Raw genomic sequence first — 27,955 nt, 5'->3', positions numbered from 1 at the left:
CGAGCATTGGAGTCGGCTAAGGCTACTATCTTTTTATCCCCCCCCCCCCCCCCCCCCCCCCGAAGCAGGGGAAGGAGAGGCAGATTGGAGTGGAGAACACGCCAGTTTCCGCGACTCCAAGAAGGATAAGAACCTCGCCAGGAGACGGAAGACTAGGCGGGCCCAAGAGGCAGACACTCGAAGACGCTGTTGTTGCCGACGGAGAGGACGTCACTTAACAGGAAGAAAGCTGGCGTACCGTTGTTGGTCGGAAGAAGAAACGTGGGAAACAGCGAAAGCAGGAGGAAAAGTAAAAAGTAGAACAGAAGAGAAAAGTAGAACCTCCGGTTCGTCAGAAGGTGCCAAAGAGAGAAGGCGTGCTCGTCAAAGCCAATGACGCAACGACGTATGCAACGCTGCTCAAGAAGGTCACTGAGTTGAAAGATTTAGGGGACAACGTGGTAAGAATCAGGCGTTCCCAAAAAGGCGTAATGCTCTTCGAGTTGAAGAAGAAGCCCACGACTAGTAGCTCGACCTTGCCGGAGACAAATTGATGGGTGAAAAGGCAGAGGTTAAAGCCCTAAACCGGGAGATGGTGATTGTGTGCAAGTACCTTGATGAAATCACGACGGAAGATGAGCTGAACTGTGCACTGAAGCAGCAGTGTAACCTGGGTGAGGTGCACATGACTATTCGGTTAAAGAAAAGATGCGGAGGAACTCAGACAGCGATGATTTCTTTACCGGTAACCGCTACCCACAAGGCACAGGAGGTAGGCAAAGTTACGGTAGGATGGCCGAGATGCCCATTGAGAGCCGCCCAATGAGTTAATAAACAAGCGGAGACATTCTTCAAGTGTTTTGGCTTTGGACATTTGGTAGGGGCTTGCAAAGGCCCAGATAGATCCGGGATGTGCTGGAAATGCGGGGAGACGGGTCTTCTTACGAGAGACTGCACGCAGAGACCGAAGTGCTTGCTTTGCACGCCAGCGGACGGAAACGACCATCAGACGGGTGGCCATAAATTCCCTTTCTATAAGAAGGCGATTTCATGCCAACCGTAATGGAGATATCCCAGATAAATCTGAAGCACTGTGACAACGCACTGCAACTATTGTGGCAGTCTACGACAAAAGCTATGTGTGATGTCGCTTTGAACGCAGAGCCGTATCAAGTCCCCCTGGTAACGGTAACTGGGTGACAGATAGATTAGGAACGGCTGTGATACATGTTATGGGCATATTTTCCATTCAAGAAGTGGCCGAACGTTCATACGAAGGCTTCGTGATCTTCAACTTCAAAATCAACGACGTCTTCGTGTGTAGCTGTTACGCTTCTCCAAGGTGGACAGTAGACCAGATCAGCCTAATGCTGGAGCAGTTAATCGAGCAGTTGATCGGTCTTAAGCCAGTAGTCATTGGTAGTGACTTCAATGCCTGTGCTGTGGAGTGGAACAATAGAGTGACCAACACAAGATTGTGCATCCTGCAGGAAGCTCTAGCAAAGTTAGACGATTGTGCATTGAAGGTTCTTTTAGAACATTTCGGAGACACGGGAGGTAGTCTAGCATCGACGTCACATTTTGTAGTCCCTCATTGACGGCGAACATGGATGGGAGAGTATGCGAAACGTATACGCATAGTGACCACCAGGCGATTCGCTGCCGTATCGATCAACGGGACCCTGCTGCAATACGGAGAAGGATAACCAGTGAGCGAAAGTGGAAGACGAAAGCATCCAACAAAGATCTCTTCATTGAGGCACCTCGGTCGAATGGCGGGACTGAGAACGTGGATGCGTCTGATATTACAAGAATGATTGTGGCGGCCTGTGCCGCCATAATGCCGCGAAAGCTGGAACCATGCATTAAACGGCGCACAGTGGCTGGAGGCTGGCCAAAACCTCAAAAATTTATTTTTGAAATATTGGTATTTTATATTTTTCCTAGATTTCTCATGTATTGAATGACATATATTCAAAATTTTATGATCATTGGATAAGAACACAATTTTTTACATGAGTTTAAACATAGCAAAGTCCGGACTTTTTAATGATTTTCATTTCCGAAACCACCATTGCTCTGTTCACTTCAAATGCATGTTGCTCTTTTGATTTCGGTCCGATTTTAGCACAACTAGTTTCATTGTGTAGAGGAACGAAAGAACTTGGTTAGTGAATAAAATACATTTGGTAAATTTGCGTGGAGCTATGACTTTTTAGTTTAAATATTTTTGAGGAGGTCAGTTTAAAAATACTTTTTTCACTAATGTATTCTGTACAAATTTCGGAATCATTTCGGAACGGTCACATAGTATACATTCTATGGGAAATAACTTATACTTTTCGAATATCATGGTCTCGTTCTGCGCCTAGGTGCGCAAAAATTTCTAAGGAGATTTTGAAGCTTTGTTGCTGATATGGAGGCGCATGGTATTTTGTGTAAAATTGTTAGACAATATACAGTAAACCAACACGTTATACAATGGATTTAAAGTAGTGTTCTTCATTTTTTATGATATTACTGACATTGGTGAACAGTAACGGAAAATCTATCATGAAAACGGGATCATAGTTATAAGAAAGGTTCAATGACACTGTATGGAAAAATGCATTTAACATTTTACGACTTTTGACATCAAAAATGAGCTCAGCACCTCAAAATTAGCTTAAATTGTGATTTTCAGCCAAATTAGGTAACATTTGAGGTTTTGTCCGACTTTTGTTTGAAGACCCGCCACTGTGCGGCGTCCAGCTTACTGGTGGAACGAAACGCTTAGTACACTATGCGTCTGTTTGCCTCAGAGCCAGAAGGCGGGCTCTGAGAGCCAATCGGAGCCAGATAGAACTCAATGAAGCGTTTCGGGAAGGTAGGGCCGCTTTAAAACGGGAGATCAGACTTAGCAAGTCAGATTGCCACAAAGAGCTGTGCTGAGAAGTAGACGCCAATCCCTGGGGCGACGCGTACCGAGTCGTGATGGCGAAAATGAAGGGCTCGACGACGCCAACTGAAATGTGCCCGAGTAAGCTGAAGATAATCGGCGAGGGTCTTTTCCCGAAGCACGATCCAACTATCTAGCCACCAACACCGTACGGCGAAGAAGAACGGGCAAACACGGACGATCGGCAAGTGACTAACGACGAGCTAGCAGAAGCATCGAAGCGCCTGAAATCAAAAAAAGCCCCCGGTCCGGATGGAATACCAAACGTGGCATAGTGGCGGATTTGCCTAAAAACCTGGCCAAAAGTCAAAAATTGCATGGTAGTACTTTGGGTTCTAGTACATATGTTGTCTTTCAGGTGGTGCTGCCGCATGCTATTTTAAGTGAAACGCTCCAAAATCTCCATATTTGAGGTGTTGGCACATCCAAACAGTTTAAACCATCGCGTTTTGCTCATATTTTTTTATCGAGCGCTCGATATATCAGTATTAATCAAGTGCAGCTGAATTTTGATAAAAGTGCCGGTTTCGAATGTGGAATAATGGAGAGTTATGCTGACGGTATATACTTTATTTATATGTATTGTTGTCAAAAGATATTATTTTGTTTGTTTATAGAAAATGTTAATAACATTCACGCTTTTGTAGCAGACGGTTTCAACACACATTTTTGTTAAATTATTGAAATACTTTCTTTGTCCACGTATGTCCACTATGTTTCAAGGCAATTTATGTTCCTTGAACGATTCTCCATTTGAAACATTCTAGAATTCTTGCCCGAATTTGCCCGTTTTTGAGTAATCTTTGATTTAGTGGAGACAGAGACGGATTATAAGATTTTCAGTTTAAAATTTGGACTCGTACTTTTAATTACTGCTACACCTCTGGTTGTAACTCCGCTAGCGAATGACGGATCTCAATAGTAGCACGTCTGTAATAACATACGTACATGGAACTATTGAGAACCAGAGCTACAGGTCCAAAGCCCTGGTAAAGGAGGATGGTTGTGGTGATCCGGGCCGAGATCACCACGTAAAGCAAGGTAGGGCATAACCCCAATTCCAAGGCGTGAAGCGACCCGTGCCGAGGGATGAGTGATCGAGGGGGTGAAAAAGATGCTCGATCGTTAACGGAGCCTGTGGGGTACCTGGGCAACCCCCACAGTAAGCGTCCCTTACCACGTAATGCGGAGCTCTGGCGTGGCGGACATATATTTCTCGCGCTACTCGTGGGACTAAACATGGAGACAAACAAAAATAAAAACAAACAGACGGAGGTGCCAAACCCCATCGCAAGAGGTGGTTTGGCGAGGTCTCCCCCCCCGTGGGGAGAGTAGTGGAGCGATGAGTGCTGCATCCGAAAGCACCAATGACCCCCCAGCGGCGGTAGGCAATAACCCTACCAATGCATCGGAGGGGCCAATAGCTGCGATGCGCAAAGTAGCGAAGCAACTCGATTCTATAATCGACTTTGCTAGCGCAAAGCAGAACATAGCCAAGGAGTTGAAGTTGAGCCTTCTGGAGCTCCGGAAAGCTGTTCGTGTCGCAAGACAGGAACAGCAGGCCTATGTTGAGAGGGTGGAATGTCGGGAGAGGCCCGACAGAGAAACCCAGACAGTGGCCTCCAATAGGGAGGAAAGAGAGAAGGTCGATAGAGGTTCACAGACAGTGGCCTTTACCTTCTACGGAGCAGCCACGTCGATCGGAGCGGCGACCGAGTTCCCCTCGAAGGGAAAGGGAAAGGGCAATCGCAAGACGGCATCGAATGCGAAGCGCCCTAGGAAGTCGCCAGGCGAGGGTGCCAAAACCGACACCACTCGGCGTGCAACCGTCAAGGTCAAACGCCGCCTGGGTGAGGTAAGCGAGGGCGAGAGTGACCTCGCTGTGGAGAGCGATGGTACCAGCAACCCGGCACGACCGTGGCAGGGGGGCTCAAACCCCTGGACGCTGGTTACCAAGAAAAAGCCGGCACCGAAACCGGAGGTACCGCGGCCTGCGAGGAAGGCCAAGGACAGAGGCGAAGCCCTGTGGTTAAAAACCGACAAGGACAAATACGCCGATGTCCTTAAATCGATGAAGGCGGCCGAAAGTCTCTCGGCCCTTGGGCAGGATGTGCGTAGCGTAAGACGCACCAACACGGGAGAGATGCTCCTGGTGCTGAAGCGAGGCGCACAATCAAGTGCAGTATATAAGGCCTTGGCCCAAGAGGTCCTTGGTGAGGGCGCCCAAATCAGGTCGCTAGGTGCGGAAACAACTCTCCAGTGCAAGCACTTGGACGAGTTCACGACCGCAGAAGACGTCGTCGCAGCCGTCAAGGAGCACTGCGGCGTCACAATCGAGCGGGCCTCTGTGCGATTGAGGGACGGACCCTCTGGCACCCAAGTAGCCTACCTCAGGCTACTGAATGCGGATGCCAAAAAGGTAACCGAGAAAGGGAAGCTGAAGATCGGCTGGTCGGTATGCCCTATTAGTATACCCCAGCCGCCTTCAGTGGACAGGTGCTATCGGTGCCTAGAATCCGGCCATAAAGCTTACGAATGCAAAGGCATAGACAGGAGCAAGCTATGTCGTCGCTGCGGCGAGGAGGGGCATAAAGAGCGGGGGTGCACTAAGGCATATAAGTGCCTTATCTGCACCGCTAAGAAGCAAGCCCATGAACATGCTGTGGGCGGACCTTCGTGTCCCTTCGGCGAGTTAAATAAGAAGAAGCCGTGAGAGTCACACAGCTAAATCTTAACCATTGTGCAGCAGCCCAACAGCTGCTGTGGCAGTCGGTCTCGGAGTCGAGGACAGATGTCGCCCTCTTATCAGACCCGTATAGCATCCCTGCCGGCAACGGCAATTGGGTGTCGGACGGGTCTGGAATGGTGGCAATCTGTACAACGGGAAGGTTCCCGGTTCAAGAGGTAATACACCCCTCCGCCGAGGGTGTGGCGATTGCCAAGATCAATGGTGTGTTCTATTGCAGCTGCTACGCCCCACCAAGGTGGCCAATAGAACAGTTCTACCAGATGATCGACAGGCTCTCGTCGGACCTCGTGGGCCGGAAACCGGTAGTAATAGCGGGAGACTTCAACGCTTGGGCAGTGGAGTGGGGCAGCCGCTGTACAAATAGCAGGGGTCAAGCGCTAATGGAAGCGTTTGCGAAACTCGATACTGTGCTAGCTAATGATGGCTCCGCTAGTACATTCCGTAGAAACGGAGTGGAGGCGTGGATTGATTTGACCTTTGCCAGCCCGAGTCTGGCTCCAGGCATGGAATGGAGGGTAGACGAAGGGTACACCCATAGCGATCATCTAGCAATCCGCTTTAAGATCAACTATGGTGTGCAGCATCCGAGGGCGGGAGATCCCTGTCAGGTACGCGGGTGGAAGTCCAATCACTTCGACAGCGAAGGTTTCACCGCGGCCCTGGGACTGGAGGCCAACACCGACAGTCTAAGCGGGGATGCGCTGGTAGCTGTTCTATCACGCGCGTGCGACGCCACTATGCCAAGAAAAACACTGCCAAGAAACGGCAGATGCCCGGTATACTGGTGGAGTGCCGAGATTGCAGCTCTACGGTCAGCCTGCCTCAGAGCTAGACGTAGGATGCAAAGAGCTCGCACCGAGGATGCAAGAGAGAACCGCCGTGAAGCGTTTCGAGCTGCGAAATTAGCCCTTAACAAGGCTATTAAAAGCAGCAAGAGAGCGTGTTTCGACAACCTGTGTGAGAGTGCCAACGCGAATCCGTGGGGTGACGCCTACCGGATTGTGATGGCCAAGACCAAAGGGGGCTCCTCACCCCCAGAACGGTCTCCGGACCGGTTGGCAACGATCATCGAAGTACTCTTCCCGTCTCGAGCCACAAGCCCCTGGCCACCTGCACTACGAGACAGTGCGGGCACGGTCGAAATGGTGGCTCCAGTGACGAATGAAGAACTACTCGCAGTGGCTAAATCCCTAGCAATGAACAAAGCTCCAGGGCCGGATGGAGTTCCAAACAACGCTCTCAAGGCAGCGATCATAGCGAACCCGAACATGTTCAGGCTAGCTATGCAGAGATGCCTTGACGAGTGCCGTTTCCCCGATAGATGGAAAAGGCAGAAACTGGTGCTGTTGCCGAAGCCCGGGAAGCCGCCAGGCGACCCATCGGCGTACAGACCAATCTGTCTGATAGACACGACTGGCAAACTGCTTGAGAGGATCATCCTCAACAGGCTCACCCCGTACGCGGAAGGTACGGACGGTCTGTCAAGCAACCAGTTTGGCTTTCGGAAGGGTAAGTCCACAGTGGACGCTCTCAACTCAGTGATAAATACTGCTGAGATAGCGATCCAACGAAAAAGGCGAGGTATTCGATACTGTGCGTTAGTCACACTTGACGTGAAGAACGCATTCAACAGCGCAAGCTGGGATGCCATCGCGCTCTCGTTACACCGGCTTAGCCTACCGGTGGGTCTGTACCGGATCCTGGAAAGTTACTTCCAAAACCGCGTACTGCTATACGAGACCGATGCCGGTCAGAAAAGGGTTCCGATTACCGCCGGAGTCCCGCAGGGCTCGATCCTAGGCCCGGTGCTATGGAACCTCATGTATGACGGGGTTCTGAGACTGAAGTTCCCTCCTGGGGTCAAGATCGTCGGCTTTGCCGACGACGTAACCTTGGAGGTCTACGGGGAGTCAATTCCTGAGGTAGAACTAACCGCAGAACACGCGATCAGCACGGTGGAGGAATGGATGAGCGCGAGAGGCCTGGAGCTCGCTCAGCATAAGACGGAGGTAGTTATCGTCAACAACCGCAAGTCGGCACAACATGCAGTTATCCATGTGGGAGAAGTCGCGATCACTTCACAGCGAAGTCTGAAGTCTCTCGGAGTCATTATAGACGACAAGCTGACCTTCGGCAGCCATGTCGACTATACGTGCAAGAGAGCGTCGACTGCTGTTGCGGCACTATCGAGAATGATGTCCAACAGCTCAAAGGTGTGCGCCAGTAGACGTAGGTTACTGGCAGGCGTTGCCGTATCTATCCTCAGGTACGGCGGCCCGTCATGGTCAAGAGCACTGAGGGTAACCAGTTACCTACAGAAACTGGAGAGCACCTACCGCGTGATGTGCCTCAGAGTGATATCTGCCTACCGCACGGTATCACACGATGCATCCTGCGTGATAGCGAGCATGATGCCAGTCGGGCTGGTCATTCGGGAAGATGAGGAGTGCTTTGAGCTACGTGGAAATAGGGGAGCCCGCGAGCGCACCAGGGTGACCTCGGTCGCCAGATGGCAGCGTGAGTGGGACAACTCCTCGAAAGGTAGGTGGACCCACCGGCTGATACCTAGCATATCGAGCTGGGTGGGAAGACCCCATGGGGAAGTTCACTTCCACCTGACACAATTCCTGTCAGGCCATGGCTGTTTCCGTCAGTACCTCCACAGGTTCGGGCACGCGGAGGTCCCAGTCTGCCCGGACTGCCCAGGTGTAGATGAAACTGCCGAACACATACTGTTCGTATGTCATCGGTTCGACGTCGAAAGAAGAGCAATGCTTGACGTCTGTGGCTGGGACACAACCCCGGATACCCTTATTCAGCGGATCTGTCAAACGGTGGAGAAGTGGAACGCAGTCTCGGCTGCTACCATCCAGATTGCCAGTAGGCTACAGGTAATCTGGCGAACCGAGCAACAGACGGCGGGCACGGCTAACTAGTGATTGGTTAGCTGGAGCGAAAAAGGCCAAGCGCAAAATAAGAGAGTGAATGGTCTGTTCATGCCGAGGTAGGTTGGCGCAGCGAATGGCAACCGCGTAAGGGGTAAACCCAGCCACCCCGAAGCAAGACAGAAGAGTGAGTGTATAGGCGTATAAGTGGACTGCCTCATGCCAAGACGGGAGGGTCGTAGCGTAGTATGTTGGAACTAAGCTATCGATGCCTCATGGCGTGGCAGAGGAGTGAAAGGGTGAGCATCCAAGTCAGTCTCACATTGCATGTTAAGGGTGAGCATAAAAGTCAGCCTCACAGGTTGGTAGAGGCTAGCACAAAAGTCAGCCTAGCAAGGAATGAAAAAGGTGAGCACAAAAGTCAGCCTCGCATGGTATGTCAGAAGTGGGGCCTAAGGAAAATGTCCCACATGGGATGCCAGAGGGAGTGACAAAGGTACAATAGAGTGGCACGATTGAGAGTGAATCAGGTGATAGGGTGAGCACCCAAGTCAGCCTCACATGGATGGGTAGGGCGAGCACAAAAGTAAGCCTAGCAAGGAATGAGTAAGGTGAGCACACAAGTCAGCCTCGCATGGAACGTAAAAGGTGAGCACAAAAGTCAGCCTCATGTGGGAGTGTTTGAGAGTGAATCAAAGAGTGATTGAGAGAGCACCCAAGTAAGCCTCATACAGGATGTATGATCGCGTGAGTGAGAGTGAATGAGTACATTCAGTACAGCCATCCCCCCAGAAGTAATACCGAGAGGTAGTTCCTGGGAGGAATGATGGCGGAGCCCAATGGAGTTTAGTCGGTATTAATGGCTGGTCACCATTCGAGTCCGACACGCCCCCAGTGCACCCCGTGTGGTAGATTGGACCCTACCGTTAGCACGTGTACTGGGCTAGGACATAAAGGTCTTCTCCATTGTAAAAAAAAAAAAAAACACACCTCTGGTTGTCATAGCGAGTCTGCATTTATACTGCATTTCGATCGGGAAGAATTGTGTATTTAGTGGTGAAAATTTCATCAACACTAATAAACATATTCAAAAGTTATCAAAAGTGGAATGCAAAAGACGTTAATAATTCTGGTCGTTCATATTGCAAAACCAACGAGGTCAACAGAAGTGAGCGCCAAAGGATATAAATTTCAAAAATCGATTTTGAATACTATGCTTAAACGTTATCAGGAAACTATGACGCTTGATCATGCAATGCAAAACAAATCTAGAGGTGGAATATATGACAGGATACTACGTGCGGATATCAGTAGAATAGAGCAACAGAAAAAATTCTCCGGCCGTGATTTGGCCAAAAAGCTCACTTTGGCGTATACTCCAGCTTGGCGAATTTGTTTGCGAGAAGGTTGTCAGTCGTAGTATGTCAGCAAGCATGACAACAAAACGTGGTTGCACAAAACTATTCCAGGAAGCAGTACAAGCACGTTCAGAACAAGCATAACCCATGAATTTAAATGGACGCTTCATCGTAATAATGGACTTTCCACAAATCCTCGGTCTAACAATTTAAATAATACCATGAATCTTAGTGAATTTCACTTGTTTTCGTATTTTTGTCATATTCATTTTTTAGTTACTGCAATTTGCATGCTTGTTGTCAATTTTCGCTCCATTCATTTCGTCACAGAATCGGCTTATTTTCTATAATTTAGAAAAATATTATTTTTAGTCTTTTGAAAAAAATATGTGCATCGGACAGGAATTGAATAATAATTTAATAAAGTGAATAATAATTATACAGAGAGTTCAAAAGCTCTGTAGCTATGTTGTATAATATTTCAAAACACATAGTTTGAAATGACTAATAACACCAATTCTCATAATAGCTACATCATCAAGACACCGAAACGTCTTTATGCGTGCAAATCAACAAATTTTATCATTTAACTACACACCATTTAAAATTCTATACATTATTTATTGGCATACACTGGAACCATTAAATCTTCATTCGTGAAAATTTACTTATATTTAGATTAAAATGTCGGCCATTATATATCCATCAATTTGAATTTTGAAAATCTGACATCAAAATCGTAATCTGCGCTCCAAAAAACCGTGGTATGTACCTTTGCAGGTCAATCCAAACCATTTTCGACTTTTGGCCAGGTTTTTAGGGAAATCCGCCACTGTGCGTGGTGCTGAAAGCTGCGATCCTGGCATATCCGGACATGTTCAGGATGGTGCTGCAGAAGTGTCTAAATGAAGGTAACTTTCCCGAAATGTGGAAGGTGTAGAAGCTGGTGTTGCTGCCAAAGCCAGGGAAGCCACCAGGTGATCCGGCCTCGGACAGGCCTATATGTCTGCTGAATAAACCCGGAAAACTACTGGAAAGGATCATCCTTAACAGGTTGACAAAATTCACGGAAAGTGAGCGCTGACTGTCCAAGATGCAGTTAGGATTCCGCCAAGAAGTGAAAATCGTGGGTTTCGCGGACGACGTGTCACTAACGGTGATGGGTGAGACACTTGAAGATGTTTCCATGATGGAGGAAATAGACGCGATCGAGAGCTGGATGAACGAGGTTAAACTGCAAATAGCTCACCACAAGGCGGAGTTGTTGTTGGTCAGCAACTGCAAAGCGGTTCAGCGGATGCAGATCGACGTTGGAGTGCACTTGATTTCATCGAAGCGTGCAACTAAGCAATTGGAAGTGATAATAGACGACCGGTTGAGCTTCAACAATTATGTTGACTACGCTTACGAAAAGTCGGCGAACGCAACGAACGCAATTGCGAGAATTATTCCAAACGTCAGCGGCCCGACAAGCAGCACGAGACTGTTTCGTCATCGATATTCCGATATAGGGTTCGTTCCTGGGGTGCTGCGCTAAAAAGCAAGCGGAAAAGTGAAAAGCTGAACAGGACATATCGGCTGATGGCCGTATGAGTCTTGAGTGCTTACAGAACAGTATCGTCGGAGGCGGAGCATACCTGGGACGCTGTCAACAGAGTGGTTATGAGTATACGCTCCGAGGTGCAGAGGAAGTGGCGAAGGGACCAACAAAGTAGTGTCATTGGCTAGAAAGTCGCCGTGAGACCACAAATCAGGATTCGAGAGAAATTCTGTCGCCGGGGAACTCTTTGTCGGTGTATCCGAGCAAACGGAAAGTCCATAATACCCCCATGCTCATGGGGTTTGACATGGGTGTTTGAAATGGGTTCAACCCATGAAAACACCATTACCATGGTCCGGTAGATTCCATATAAAATACCATGTGTTGGTGTATTTATGGGTTATTGAGACCATTTTATGGTGTCTTGATGGTTGGGATATTTGGCACGGACCATGTTTAAGGTCTTTTCAAGGGGCTGTGTGGTGTTTGAACCCATGAGTATTTGCTCGGATAGGCTAGGTCCACCGCTGGGGACCAGTTGAGTTGTACGCTAAGTAGCACCGGGTTCGGGTCGTCGGGGCGCCAGTGAACCGGAAACTATGCTCCACCCGGAATCGCTGGATGTACCTCAGCACCTACTGGCGTTGAGTAGGCAAGGTCCACCGCGACGAGACACTACCAGTCGCGGGTTGTCGGGGCATCAGCGAACCGGACGCCCTGCTCCACCGGTATGCACCGAACTGACCTCGACGCCTGGTTGGTTCGCTCGGTTTTGGGAGAACTTCTCTCGCCAGGAAATTCCTCGGCGGAATACTAGACCGAGCAGTTCGCGAACAAGTTGGGAGTAAGTAGTGCTGAATGGTACGAGAAGGGAACCGAGTCGTGGTGCTGAACGGCACAAGGGAACCGCAGGGCTCGGTAAATTAGAAAATCTGAAGTTTATCGCCCAGATTGTCTTCGTAGGGGAAGAGCACTAAGTCTCGACCCACAGCTAGCTTTCCGACTGCCATGCAGAAACTCCCAGTATGTGCGAGAACTGGTGGTATGTCGAGAAGTGGTGCTGTAACCCTACTGAAGGAACTAGCTACTAAAAGTTTTATTATATTTTTTCACCGAACAACGTCAATCTAAACTTGCAAACTGAATCGAACGGTGATCAAAGCTGAAATCACATCACGAGTATCTGAAATTATTCCATCGTGAACGTTAGCATCAATTCTAAATTGCCCAGAAAATTTTTAGTCTGGCAAGCAATCGGCAGTTGCAGCAAACAAAGTTAGATTTATGTCACAACCGGTATGAACCAGCAAACTTACTACGAAAAGTGCTTTCAAAAACGTCTTTTTGTACAAGACTCTGATTAGACAGTGTTTTGTGCCCAAAGACTACATTTAATACGCCAAATTTATGGAAATGTTGAAGCAGCCGCTAAAAAAGAAAAAAAAACTAAGAGAAAAGTTACACTGAGAAAATATATTCGTAAATCTGCTACGAATAGGTTGCGTGCAGAAAACTTAGTAAAATATGCGAATTTATAATACATATGATGAATCATTTGTAGTTCTACGGCTTATTACGAATTTGTTTAATTAATCAAACGAATTGTTTGAGAAAAATACACGAAAGTCTTTCTAATATTCACGAGCAAGGATGCAAAATGCCTACCTTTTCTGCGGCTGTAATTTTTCTGCCTACATTCTCATTTCTCTTTTGACGCTACTGTCGTTCGCTACTGTAGGACACCCAGCGCTGTACGGCAGTCTGTAAGCAAAGCAGTAACATGACAAAGAAATACTGCCCCCAGTACAGCCACCAGACGCGAGCGGTACAGCTTCTCTTTGCTTATTTTACATTTTTTAATATTTTTAATCTATTCAATATTTTCAATGACAAGCGACAAAAATAAATGCGATTCGTTTGCGCCACGACCGGCATCAACGCTTTCGTGTGCGGGCCTCTCCCTTTGACTACGCAGAGAAAAGTTGTACAAAGCGAGAGAACAAACTTTACTACGCCACACTCTCACCGAGCAGTCGGAGTACAGCAGCAAAACAAAAATGTATTCTACTGCTCTACGGGAAAATGTACTCGGTTTGGCTACCGTTCTGGCAAGAGCTGTAGTGATACGTCGCTGTAGCGGGCTGTACGGCTTGTGCAAATGTAAATATATCGACAAAAATGTAGTTTACCAGTACCTTTGGCATCCCTGTTCACGAGTATCTTTCGTAATATGAACGATTTTTTTCGAAGAATCCCCAAAATAAATGCACAAAAAATTCATACGCTGAACAAATTTATTCCTACATTTGGTAAAAATTTGTTCATCTGCGGATCCAAACATTTTCGTGCGTTGTAAATAGTTTGACCTCGTTCGCACGATTTTATTTTCGTTCACCGAGCAAAATTGTTGTATATTTTTTTATCCGATCCTTTGGGATTGCTGGATGACAAAATCGATGTTTTTTTCAAAATGCTCATCACTACGAAAGATGTTTGTAGCAAATTCTTGCTATTAACGAATTATATTTGAAATCAATCCAAGAAATTTATTTTACGCTAGCCACGGTTTTTTGACAAAAAATCTTCAAAATATAAACATAAAAGTTGCTACGAGAGTGCATGTAATTTTCCTAAACATTATGTATAGTTTAAGCACAACCAAGAAGCAGCGCACAAATCAACATCGAATGCTACATATTGAACCAAACCTTCTCAATTATCAGCTCATTTCATTTGTGGTAGGTGATCGAATCCGATTAAACTTATTTGAGAAGATCTGTAGAAAAAAGACAGAAATCCGTGACCGAACTAATATCTGGACCTAAATCTTTCTAGCACAAGACCAGCTTTTAAAAATTGTAACAACTTTTCTATCGGCGAAGAAAAATCAAATTTTAGACAATATAATCACATTTCATGTATTGGCGATTTGCGGCAAAGCCAAAATTAGTCATGCGACACCTATGATTCAGCTCATGAACTGGCAAAGTGATACAGTTTGCTTTTTTTCACCCGTAAGTGAGTCGTAGCTTACAACAAAATCTTCATTATCTTCTCGGAAAAAGCTTACCACTGCCAAAATATGAATGAAACGAGTAAGAAATTTAGTTTTATTTGCAATTATTCTGAAATTACAGCCATTTGCAACTATTTCACTCATACATTTCTTCGAAATGTAATCGGGATATTATTGTGGTTATGAAAACTCGTTCCATAAATAAAGTTCCAACTCGAAACCGAGACCCAATCAGTACCAATGTCAAACTCCTTCATATTTTGAACTACGTAGGAGATTCAGTGAAGACTATCGGAGAGAAGGATCGGCTGTGCATGATACAAAGCTGACACTTTCCTATTAGCCGGATATATTCTTTCCTCGCCTGATCTGGAGAGTTTCATGAATTTACACCATCTCATGAAGGTTTAGCTTAACTTAGGACGAACGGGAAATGCTGTTGCGGCGGCTACGGTGCTCAACAAATTACATTTCGAAACAGCGCGCATATAGCTCTGCGAATAATATTAGAAACCACTATGTTTTACACTCTTTTCGCAAGATGTTTACTCGTCATCTTATAAAATGATGGTTTTCCTTCATTTTCATAAACAATTATCAACAAATTGATCGGTAATTTAGTGTTTAAAAGTCATTTTTTACCAATGTTTACAGAAAATATATGCACTATGACAGAACAGAATCAAATCAGTAACACTTTCCTTCCAGCGCTATCTGCGAGCGGTTTCAACGTAGAATCGCCAATAGACCAAGCTTTCTAGTTATATTTTCCCAAAGTACGCATACAAATGTAGCGAACGAAGTGGTCTTAATCATATATCGAAACTATAATAAACATTTTTATATATGGACTTAGATACGTTTTTGCAACGGTTTTTCGAGTAGCAATCCATTCATAAATAGGCTTTGTAGTATGTACCTATTAACAGAATCAAAATAGGATAGGCTGAGTGGAAATGAATCACATGAAGTGGAAATGAATCAATGAATTGATCGTAAATAATAAACTTTCGTTGTGCTTTCCATCGATCCGCGTAAATTTGTTGCTAAGAAAGCTTTCGTCTTTGCCCAACGAAAGCACAGATTGCTATCATGCAGGTTATGCATGCAACCGCTAACAAACAGAGTTCCGGTCAAAATATCTTTTTACCATCTGTGATAACTGAAACAGGAAAAAAAATCTGTGATCAATTTCCGAAAAATCTGTGGAAAATCACAATACTTCCAAAAATCTGTGAAATTTTCATCAAAATGCCAAAAATATGCCATTTGTGAAAAAGAGTCTGTGATAAAAAATTGTAAAAAAAAACTGTGACGTTACAGAAAAAACTGTGAATATGGCAACCCTGCTAACAAATTAGATAAACCTACATTCGCCTCAAATATTGAACCCAAGCACACAAAGCAAAATGAGTCAATGCTGTTGATAACGTGTAGAGCGAAAGAGACAACTAGTACCACGACACTATTGGGATTTTCGATTGATGTGCACCGGTGTAGTGAAGTGTACTGGTTTTGCACCTTCTAGCAGAAGTGTCAATGGAACATACCCAGTTTTCTGCACTTCTGTTAGAAAGTACAAAATTGGTGCAGTTCCAGTGCACTCCACTACACTGATGTCAATCAATCGAAAATCCCATATGTTAACCGTGTTTGCAAATGGAGCTCGCTTGTACAAGCGATTTTGTGTACGAATAATTGTGTTCGAGATTGTACATAAAAGTGTGCTGGAAACGACCACAACACAAAAGAATAGTGTTTGAACGGACAAGCTTAGTAGCGTGTTGGACGGCACTAGGTAGTGTACCTCCACAGCCAGTGTAACGTAACACGCTACAGCTACACTGGCTGTGAAAACACACAAAGCAGTGATCTGCTCCGCCTGCCATTCAACAGGCAACTGAGCTTGTCCTGTTAAATCCGTTCTTTAAATAGTCGATGATGACGTCATTCATAGAAGCGTAGCGTGCTAGGTACACAAATCTGTCGTGCCGAACTTGGGAGGCACTATCTTCTGTGTGTAAATGCGTGATATTTTGACTAGGTTCTATATTTTTTACATTCTTAATGCCATGGTATCAAAAATCTTTGGGTTTATCTATTGGAATCTATTCTTAGAAGTATTTCGGGGCGATATGCGCTAAAAATTTGCAAATTTATCGTTAGATGGCTGAATTATATGCGTTTAAAATTGGACCACTTTTCGTTACATACCATATTTGTAGAATTTGTAAAGTGCACCCTCACATCGAAAACAAAGACGTAGTTCTACGTTAAAAATAAATGTTGTCAAACATCGACCCACAAAGATCGGAGGAAAGATTGTGCAAAAATTTTGTTCGGTGAACGAAAATGAAATCGTGCGACTAACAAAATATTCGTGCTATATACAAACATTTTGTAAAATAACGAAACATTTCATTTCAATCACGAGAAATAGTTTCGTTTTCTTTGATAAATTTCGTGCAATGTACATTAAATATTTAACTAACTATTTACAATGCACAAAATTCTGCATTGTATACTATTTTCGTTCTATTTACGAATTTATTTTATCAGTGTACAATAGAGTGACAGGAAAAAATGACCCCTATCGGCCCACCCCTGATTCGATTTCTAGTCGCACCCGGAGTACTTGGACCAAATTTGAAGCAAATCGGACAAGTCTAGCTACCGGACCAACGTGCCTGAAGTTTGTATGGAATTTTTAGACAATTTACATGGAGAAAACCCACAAACTCGCAGTTTTGCCGCTAAGTGGCACCGTATGTATCGTATTATCACTGTAAGTGAAAATAAGAAAAATAATTTAATTGTCTACAACTTTGTCGAAGACTGCTAGTGAATCCGGCTTCGTTAAAAGAATTTATTAAACTTTTAACGAAGTGATGTCTGAGTCAGTTTTGCATGGGGCCTAGCAGTGCATGGTTGTGTATCAGAACTCGATTCGCGCGAACTAAACATTTTTGTGGAATAACCGGAAGATTTAGCTCTATAGTATGTTCAGAAGAATTGTAGTAAATAATACGAGCCCTGTTTTGGTTAGAACGTTTTAGTTCCACATTTTACCACATAGAGGGCGCCCACACTAACTTTTCAATGGAAAGAAATAGAAATTAGGTGTCTTCCACAAAGTTGTAGAACAGGCACTTTGAAATAATTCTTCCGAACATCTTGATATCCTATCCCTCCTCTATGAAAAGTTAATGTTGGCGCCCTCTATGTGGTCACAGTTGGAACTAAAATTTTCTAACCAAAACACAACTCGTATTACGTGTTATAATTCTTCTGAACATACTATTGGGCTAAACCTAACGATTATTTCACAAAAATACATTTTTCGTGGGAATCGAGTACTGAGACATAACCATTAGAGTGGGACATGGTTATAAGAAAAAAATAAAATTTGACTCCGAGTAACTTTTTGGGTCCCATTTAGCTCCCAGAACAACTCTGCAAATTTTTAGCTTGATCGGTGAAACTATATTTTTGCGCCCGCGGTTTAAAGTTTACATGGGATTTCGTATGGGAAAATTGTTTTTTGCAAATTAATTCTTCCAAGAATCGCCCGTTATCTCCTAAAAATAAACAGATGTCTGATTTTTATAGGAAATTTGTCAAGGAAACAAAGTCTAGAAGACTGTAAAACGATCTGATGCTTGTGGAAAAAGTTATCAAGCAAAAACCGATTGATTCCCTGAAGATTGATGAAAATTTCACTTTTCATAGCATCACTGCTTCTGGCGGTCTTATTATATACAAAAATTTTAACTTTCTCTTATTATATACAAAAGAAGCCTCAATTTATCCCTTAAAACTTTGCGAAGTGGCCAAATAGTATAGATAAACGATTTAGATACGTTAAGAGAGGATTAAAACAAAATTGCGTATAATTGGACAACCAAAAGCAGTGGTGCTAGAAAAGATGAATATTTTATCAATCGTCAGAGCATCAATCGGTTTCTGCTTAATAACTTTTTTCGCAAGCATCAGATCGTTTCGTGGTTTTCGAGACTTTGTTTCTTTGTTTAATTTCCTATACAAGCCACATAACGATTTATTTTTAGGAAGTAATGGGCGACTCCTGGAGTAATTATTTTGTAAAAGTTAACTTTCCCATACAAAATCCCATGTAAACTTTAAACAGTGGGCGCAAAAATATAGTTTCACCGATCAAGCTAAGAATTTGCACAGTTGTTCTAGGAGCCGAATGGTACCTAAAAAGTTGCTCGGAGCTGGAATCTAATTTTTGCCCCACCCTAATAACCATGCACTGCTAGGCCCCATGCAAAACTGACTCAGACATCACTTCGTTAAAAGTTTAATAACTTCTTTTAACGAAGCCGGATTCACTAGCAGTCTTCGACAAAGTTGTAGACAATTAAATTATCTTTCTTATTTTCACTTACAGTCATAATACGATAGATACAGTGCCACCTAGCGGCAAAACTGCGAGTTAGTGGGTTTTCTCCATGTAAATTGTCGAAAAATCCCATACAAACTTCAGGCACGTTGGTCCGGTAGCTAGACTGGTCCGATTTGCTTCAAATTTAGTCCAATACTCCTGGTGGGACTAGGAATCGAATTAGGAGTGGGCCGATTGAGTTTTCAAAAATTCACTATTTTTCTGGGCAGTCTAGTGTACAAATACTACTGTGTAAAAGTTTATGATCGCTGTCTAACTTTGCTTTGATTCTGTGTTTGGTCAAGTGTCTGTCGCCGTGAATCATAATTTGTCTTTCCATTTGACATATTTCAGGAATCAGAATATATTGGCTCAAATGGCACGTTCCCCGTACATAGTCGGGGATTTGTGCCTTGCCGTGTGTTTTCATCATTTCCTGAGCGGAAGGAAAGGACAAGGAGGTGTGGGGAAGTAGACTTGGAAGGGTGGGAAAAATAACAGCACAAAACAAAAAATAAACAACAGGTAAGTTAAACTCACAAGTAGTTCAACTTGCCTGCGAATAAGCCTAAAGCTCTTTACCACATTGGATAAGAAACTTTAGTATGTCTCTGAGTTTCAGTCGACCAAACATGGTTTCGTCTATATAAGGACGGCTGAAGACTCGTAATCGCAATTGCGCTAGCGCTGGGCAGTTGCATATCAGATGATATGAGGTTCCGTAGTCGGATTCACAAAGATCACATGAAAAAGACTCAGCGCGCTGAATAGTTGCCATGTGATAATTGAGTTTGCAGTGGCCGGTTAAAGCCCTGGTCAGCATGCCGCAGTGGAGCTTCGAAAAATGTAAGAGATTTTTCGAAACCACTGGGCATGGTTGTTCTAGAAACGCCTTTGTTTGGCGACACGTTTGTAGATTTCTCCAATAATTGCGGTGCTCGGACGAAGCCCAGGACCGTATTTTTTCCCTTATCCAACTTGTCGAAATTGGCAGCGCGGGCTCAGGACCAACGAAGTCAATCGCTGAACCTGCCCTGGCCAATTCGTCAGCCCATTCATTTCCAGTAATACCGCAATGTCCGGGCACCCAGACAAGGTAGATAGTGTTGACAATGCTTAGTTCTTCGATTTGGGTTCGGCACGCGATCACTAGCTTGGACCGGGATTTGTCTGAGCTAAGGGCCTTGATTGCAGCCTGACTATCGGAGCAGAAGTTTATAACTCTGCCGGACAAACTCAGTTGAAGGGCCGATTGCACCCCGCACATAATCGCAAAGATTTCTGCTTGGAATACAGTACAGTATCTATCTAGTGAGTGAGATTGTTCCAGTCTCATTTCACGACAGTAGACACCAGCACCAGCACGTCCCTCCATCAGAGAACCGTCAGTGTAACAAACCACTTGCGTTTGTTGTTGTCTTTCCATAAAGCCAGACAACCACTCCTCTCGAGAGGGAATCTTCTCATGGAATGTCCTGTAAGGAAAACTACAAGTGAGTGTAATATCGCTGGGAGCAAGAATATCTTCATCCCATGTAACCATTTGTGACCACAATCGTGTATGACTGGTAGCAAGATCAACATGATTGCTGTTCCAAAGCCCAGTAACCTGCAGTCTGTATGCACATGATAGTGCTTCTTGTTTTAAGTGTATGTGTAATGGTTTGATATTTAGAAGTGCCTCAAGAGCAGCAGTCGGAGTCGTGGTGAAAGCACCAGTCAACGCCATGAGCGCCATTCTTTGCAGATGGTTTAGCTTTGACTGGACTGTCACCACCTCTCCCCTCTGCCACCACACAAGGCATCCGTATGACAGTATTGGACGTACAATTGTCGTGTAAATCCAATAGATGTATTTAGGTTTGAGACCCCAGGTCTTTCCAAAAGTTCGTCTGCACTGCCCGAAGGCCATGCACGCTTTCTTGACTCTGAACTCAATGTGAGCAGACCAATTCAGTTTGGAATCCAATATGACTCCAACGTATTTGACTTGATCTGCACACAGCAGCTCAGAATCAAAGAACTGCAAGGGACGAACCCCGGTTGTTATTCGCTTCTTCGTGAAAAGAACCATTGAAGTTTTGCTTGGGTTAACTGATAGTTTAACTTGTCGACACCACTGTTCGGCAGCTCTTAATGCCTGTTGCATCAAGTCAAAGATTGTTCCGATGCAAAATCCAGTAATTAGTATTTGGTAATCGTCAGCAAACCCGTAGGTTGGAAATCCAAGCTCATTGAGTTTCTTCAACAAGCCGTCAGCTACTAAGTTCCATAACAAAGGTGACAGAACGCCGCCCTGAGGACAACCGCAAATACTCAACTTCCGTATCTCAGCCTGTCGCAGTGACGAGCAAAGTAGGCGGTTACTAAGCATTGCGTTTATCCAACCTGAGATACATGCAGGTATCCCATGACCGCGCGTCGCTTCCAGAATAGACTGGAAGGACACATTGTCAAAAGCACCCTCAATATCTAGGAATACACCCAAGCTAGATTGCTTGAGCGAGAAGGCTTTCTCAATGTTGTAAACAACATCGTGAAGCAGAGTGATCGTGGATTTCCCACACTGATATGCATGTTGCATTTTGTGCAGTGGATATTCAACTAAACTAACGTTCCTGATGTGATGATCGATTATCCGTTCCAAAGCTTTCAGAAGAAAAGAACTTAAGCTGATAGGCCTAAAACTCTTGGCTTCTTCATAGCTTGAGCGCCCCCCTTTGGGAATAAATCTAACAGTTATTTCTCGCCATGCTTTCGGGATATACCCGGTAGCAAGGCTGGAAAGCAAAATCTTTTTCAAGACATGTTTAAGAATATCAAATCCCTTTTGCAGTAGCACGGGAAGTATTCCATCTTTTCCGGGTGATTTGTATGGAGCAAAGCTGTCAACTGCCCACTTGACCGATTCAGTGGAAACCAATGTGCGTGCTAACGCCCACGAGTCCGAATCACCAGAATGAGATCTGTGAACATTGATCAACTCCGGATCGATACAACCTGGAAAGTGTGTGTCGAAGAGACAATTAAGAACACCTTTTTCGTCTGTCACATAAACACCATCTCTGGTTGTCAAGGAGTTCATCTGAAAATCATTCGATTTGGAGAGAATTTTATTTAATCTGCTAGCCTCGTTCAGACTAGAGACATTAGTGCATAGGCTTTGCCAGCCAGCCCGTTCTGCAGATCTAAGACATTTCTAATATGCACTACGAGCTGACCAGAAAGCCCTGGAGTCATCACGCTGACGCCGGTTCCAAGCTCTTCTCATAACTTTCTTCATTCTATCAAGCTCAGCCCTCCACCAAGGGGTTCCCCTAGTCGATTTAACAGTAAAAATACAGTGCCACCTAGCGGCAAAACTGCGAGTTAGTGGGTTTTCTCCATGTAAATTGTCGAAAAATCCCATACAAACTTCAGGCACGTTGGTCCGGTAGCTAGACTGGTCCGATTTGCTTCAAATTTAGTCCAATACTCCTGGTGGGACTAGGAATCGAATTAGGAGTGGGCCGATTGAGTTTTCAAAAATTCACTATTTTTCTGGGCAGTCTAGTGTACAAATACTACTGTGTAAAAGTTTATGATCGCTGTCTAACTTTGCTTTGATTCTGTGTTTGGTCAAGTGTCTGTCGCCGTGAATCATAATTTGTCTTTCCATTTGACATATTTGACATTCGTATACTAATGTTTTGGGTTCACCCAAAACTGAAATCAGGAGCTCAAGAGTCTTACTTGTGATCGGAAAATTAATCCAAGAGAGCTCATTACAATATTCTACCAAATAAATAAAGTTTGGGCAGCTTTTATAGTACGAAGATTTCATGGAGCCAGCAGTAGATATAGCTAGCATGATTTTATGTCTATCCTCATCGCGGTGCCCCCAAAACCCCGGGGCCCCTTGCCCCGGCTCAGTGTGCCCATGCGTAATGACGGTACTGCGGGCTGAACATCTACTGAGATGATTGTATATTAAAACCGGTATACTGAGGAGACAATTGTTCGGATCTGCCACATGGTTGGTGGAAGGTTGATAACGTAGCATATTATTAAATTTAAATTACCAGTCCAAGTGTCGTAAGTAACGACACTCTGGTTATTTCTCAGACATTGCTCACCCGCCATTCTGAATTTCGTTCGTTCCTTTCAAAGCACTTTCTTATCTAGATGATTTCGAATGAATTGGACAAATTTTACACACAGTTTCTTTGGCGATAGACGACAAAACAAAAAGATGGGTGGGTAATGTCTAGGACATAACCGGAGTGTCGTGACTACTCGTTTGACTTGTAATTCAAATCGAATGATACTCAATGAAATATGTGGGAATGTTTCAAGTTATTCTTTATAATAATTATGGTGGTTCTGAAAAGAACCTTTGTTGTTGGCGTCTGCGTTGATAGGGGATGTGCTGGATTCTAAGCTCGTTGAGACATTCATTCATGAAATGAACAATTTTCTTGCTTTGAAATATCAATGTTAAAATCTCTCGAAACAACCATCGGAATCTTTTCCGTACAGAAATGAACACGCTTAGCGAAAAACTAGGGGCGGGTAATGTCCGGGACATAACCGCGATGCTCATATTCTTAAAATTCTGCTTGTATCTCCTTAAAATGGCTAAATTTTGCGCATTAAGTTCGATTCACCGGGCTCAGCGAAATTTTCCTGGGGATCCCGTTCGTTAGTATATTCAGCAAAACAATTTTATTACCGAGTTCTCCGCGTTGAATACAGGTGAATAATTTCATATAATGATTTCAACATGCAGACAATGTACATGTATGACAGGTGGGAGTGTTCTGAAGTGGTTTTAGTGGAGGTAACAACATAAAATCATGTATTGGACATTTTACAATGATTCTCCTTAACCCTGCAAAACCACGTGGTTGGCAGCAGAGGGTTAAGTTGTTTGGAAGAGATGACAGTTAATATATGATAACTAAAAATATAAAATTGTTCTATAAATTGCAAAGTTATTGCCGCGTTGACCTGAAAATTTGTCATTTCATTCATAAAGGAACAATCATTGAAATTATGTCAATTTATGCTTTGCAAGATTTGAAATAACTTCGAAGTGTGGTCACGACACCCCTGTTATGTCATATACATTACCAACCCATCTTTTTCCATTTTGCCTTTGTCCTAATAAGGACGGTTTGTGGATAACTATGTTGATTCAAGACGGGAATCTTTTAAAACAATTCAAACCCTGCAGACGATTGTTTTTACTGCGTACATCCATACGATCTTTCCCCTTTCGCAGCTCACGCTGAATGAGCACACTTTTCATCAAGCTGTTCCTATTTATTGACTTTACAATGCAGATGGAAGGACGTCCTTTTGTTCGATAAATGAAAATATTTTCATCATTCGTTTTGGTGTAGCTTTCGCTTAGTGGCAGAGTTGCCACATTCACTGATTTTCTTGGAAGGATTTGCAAAAACCTTCGGGTTTGTAGATTGGAAAAACATTTTCTTATGATTCACTGGTAAAAGTAGAGAATTACCAAGCGCAAACTTAATACCAGTTAATAAAAGAAACTTTCTAATTAAATTCTTTTTCCATTTTGTATTCGTCCTAATAAGGACGGTTTGTAGATAACTATGTTGATACAAGACGGGAATCTTTTAAAACAATTCAAACCTTGCCGACGATTGTTTTTACTGCGTACATCCGTACGATCTTTCCCCTTTCGCAGCTCACACCGAATGAGTACGCTTTGCAGCCTTCGATGTGTTGGTGGCATTTTTAGTGGCAGTTACTACCGCCTTTTCAGTGACTGCGTTTCTTAGCCTTTGGCTTTTTGGACTTCTCACCGCCACCACCTCCACCAACGTTTTTCTTCTTCTCTCCGATGGTAGCTGATTTGATTGGTCGTCCGATGCAGCTTCTCACGACCACGCACGTCTGTTATGCACTGCGTCTTACACACGTCTGGCTTAGAGAAAAGCTGCGACACCCCTATTTATAGGTTTTATCATTAATGTTGATTTCATTTAAAGTAGTTTTCGAACTATTTAAACAAATTTTATATAGCAAAGAACGCATCGGTAACAAGCATTGAACGTTTTCCTTCCGATTTATGAAACAAGATTGGCAATCCGTTTTGTAGAAGAAAAGTTAATAAGGTTCAAAATGTACGTAACGCTTTCGCTAATATGCACTACTATCGCTTTCTCGCTGGTTCTCGTGACGTGCATGAGCCTTTCCTTTCCGTCCGACTTCTAATGGCTTAACCAAAATTAATATCCCGGCTTTCCCCCACCAACTGCTCTCGTCAAGCAACCCAATACGAATAATCATAGGAACAAACATGTAGTGGACCTTTATATAAACTTTTCATTATTTTATTGTTCATTTGCTGCACCATTTTGACGGCTCTGTGCGGGATGGGCTGAAAATTTTCACTTTTCCGAGTCGTTTTCGAAAGATTTTTCAAAACACTATTTTTCCGTTGATAATGAATATCCTACATATTCCAAAATTTAATACAACATTGGTACAAATATTTTCGACAAAATGCCGAAGAAATTGATTAAATCCATTCAGTACAACAAAAGATATAAGCGTTCAAAATCTTACATCATTTTTCTTCCGAAATTTTGAAAAGGGGCCCCTATATTGAAAGGTAAGTCGTTAGTCACGACAAAAATTTCGTCGCCCTACACGACCCTTTAAGGTAGTGTTTACTCTGTTAACTTTCGACATTTGAACCAAACATTAAAAACCCCCACCCTCCATTCTGAGTCATTGACGTCAGTTCGCAATCCTCATTAGTTTTCGTTCGCAATATTTTGTTTGGAGTATGGACCCGACAACACTCTCAATTTCAACTTAGCATATATGTAAATTGAGTGATTTATCTGAACAATTATCTCGGGAAAAGTTAATGAAGGGTTATAGTTTCCCTCAGCCATACTGTGCTCCAGGAAAGTACGGTCGCAGTATCAATATTGACGCAATACCGAAACGGACTATTCCCTGCAAAATTAGAGCAGAGCTATCGATAATAACGAGACCGTAATCTGATCTGATCCTTTCGATGTTGCTCTCTTTATCCGTTGGAACGATATTGGGTACAACATTCTCCGGTTCCGGTTAGGGCCGTATTGGAATACGATCCCATCCGGTTTGAGACAATGGAACGGCTATATTAACTTCTCTGTTTGGGACACACCGGAATGATTTGAAGTCAGTTGAATACTATAAATTGTCTTCCAATAGACATCGTTGGTGAATAATCATGGAAGGATATTGCATATCATTACCACTTGTTTAATTTTGTAAATAAAATCGGCGTGTCTCGCTCATAACAAACAGTCAGTGTATGGACAGAAAATATTTTAGTATTAGTAATGTGTATTTGAGCAGGCTTCGCAGGGGCTCGGACACATGGCTTTTATTTCAGCTGTCGCTATGTAGAGCAGAACATATTCGACTGAGCATATCCATCAAGGTTGAACTTTGTTCAACGACATCCAGTCGACAGCAGCTTTAATTTTCCTCGCAATTGTTTGAACTCATGTGTGCCATAGCTGCACGTTGGCTGTGGTGTAGCGGCGGCGTTTTCTTTGGAACTCATTACGTTCGACTGAAAGTACAGGCCTCGTCATTAAGCTTTTCAGAGATAACTAATTGCAACCATGAATCTCGTGGATTTTGTACCAATTAATGTTCCAATTAAAAATCATTTTAATTAGATAGCCATCAAACAGTGAAAAGCGTTTTGTTTTCTGTTGTATCTACTAATTATGCATCTAATGAATTACTCTCGAACTATAAGAGCTTTTTATGAGGTGGTTCAAGAAGATAAGGAGAGGATAATTATATCTGGACCAGAATGCCTCAAACAAGAATAACCAACTGGAGTGTGCTGAGACCGCATTGTTTTTTGGACAAATGCAAGGAACATGTTTAAAAACGGCATTTTCCGGTTGTAAGTAGTAAGTAAGTAAGTTTCTATTTTTGGTGTAGAGACTTGATGCCTTCACGAAAGTTGTTAACAAATTAGAAACAACTTCCTTGAAGACATGAATTATGCATTATTATTGTTATTTTTCTTCTTATTATCATTATTTATATGCAAAGGTCTTAACCTCAAGGGTTATTCGCTTTTTCGGAAATTAACATACACTACCGGTCAAAAGTTTAAGTTCAACTGCTTTTTTGGAATTTTACATAATTGAGTGGTTTTCTCAGTAGACTTTGTCAAGCACGTGCATGTTGACTATATCATGTTGCTACACGCTACTGGTCAGACACGGAGGGGAATTGACGCCTTTGGGTGACGCGTTGATCACAAACAAACTTGTTATGACCAGAGTTACAAATACAAAGTTTTTTTTTACTGTGTTGACGGTGTAATATCTGGTTGTGCGAAAATATTTTTGATTTATGTAGAGTGAGAAAGTGGTCGCACAAAAATAAATAACAAGTGCTGTTAATCTGTGGTTCGGAAAAGAAGATATTTGTAAAATTTCAGACTCCATAATCGCTGCTAAGTGTCTGTTTTGTTAGACTTTTTTTTTGCTCGGGCCAAATGCCCGTGGATAAGAACGCAGAAGAAAAAGAGCCCGGCAGCTCTAGCCAGCCGTGTGCTCAGTGCGCTACGCCTATTGATGGTCATGCGAGTGTTGAATGCTTCGGTCGATGTAAATTATCGATCCATGTACGTTGTCTACCCCGGGCGACGGAAGAAGAAATAGTGCTATTGAAGAAGATACACAATGCCGTGTTCGTGTGCGATGCGTGTTTAGCGCTGAATGAGTTCGAGGATAGGCACAGTGAAAAGCGATTAGATGAAATTGCCAAAAAATTAGATGATTTCGCGGGTGCTATGGAAATGGCAAAAAATTTCAAACAAACAGTGAAAAAGATAGTATGTGAAGAAATAGTGCGAATTAATAAACGGTCTACTGACGCTGGTGCAGATAAGGATAAGCTGCCTCGACGTATACTTACGCGATCATCTGCCAAGCGGAGGAAAGTGGATGAGTGTGAAAACCACATCGACGAAATGCCAAAAACAAGCTTTGCGGATGCGGTGAAAGGTCGAACCGACAACAAAACTCTAGAACAAACCAAG

The 27,955-nt window shown here is 43.7% G+C and overlaps 1 protein-coding gene across 3 annotated transcripts in view; it reads left to right on the top strand.

Moving 5' to 3' along the window:
* LOC131690024 (orexin receptor type 2-like) overlaps nucleotides 1-27,955 on the top strand; it is a 651,430-nt gene that overhangs the window by 37,789 nt on the left and 585,686 nt on the right. The gene's annotated exons all lie outside the window — the stretch shown is intronic.

The sequence above is a fragment of the Topomyia yanbarensis genome, chromosome 3 (assembly GCF_030247195.1).
Source record: "Topomyia yanbarensis strain Yona2022 chromosome 3, ASM3024719v1, whole genome shotgun sequence".
In the NCBI taxonomy this organism is placed as follows: domain Eukaryota; kingdom Metazoa; phylum Arthropoda; class Insecta; order Diptera; family Culicidae; genus Topomyia; species Topomyia yanbarensis.
This window is presented reverse-complemented; position numbering and strand designations above follow the sequence as displayed.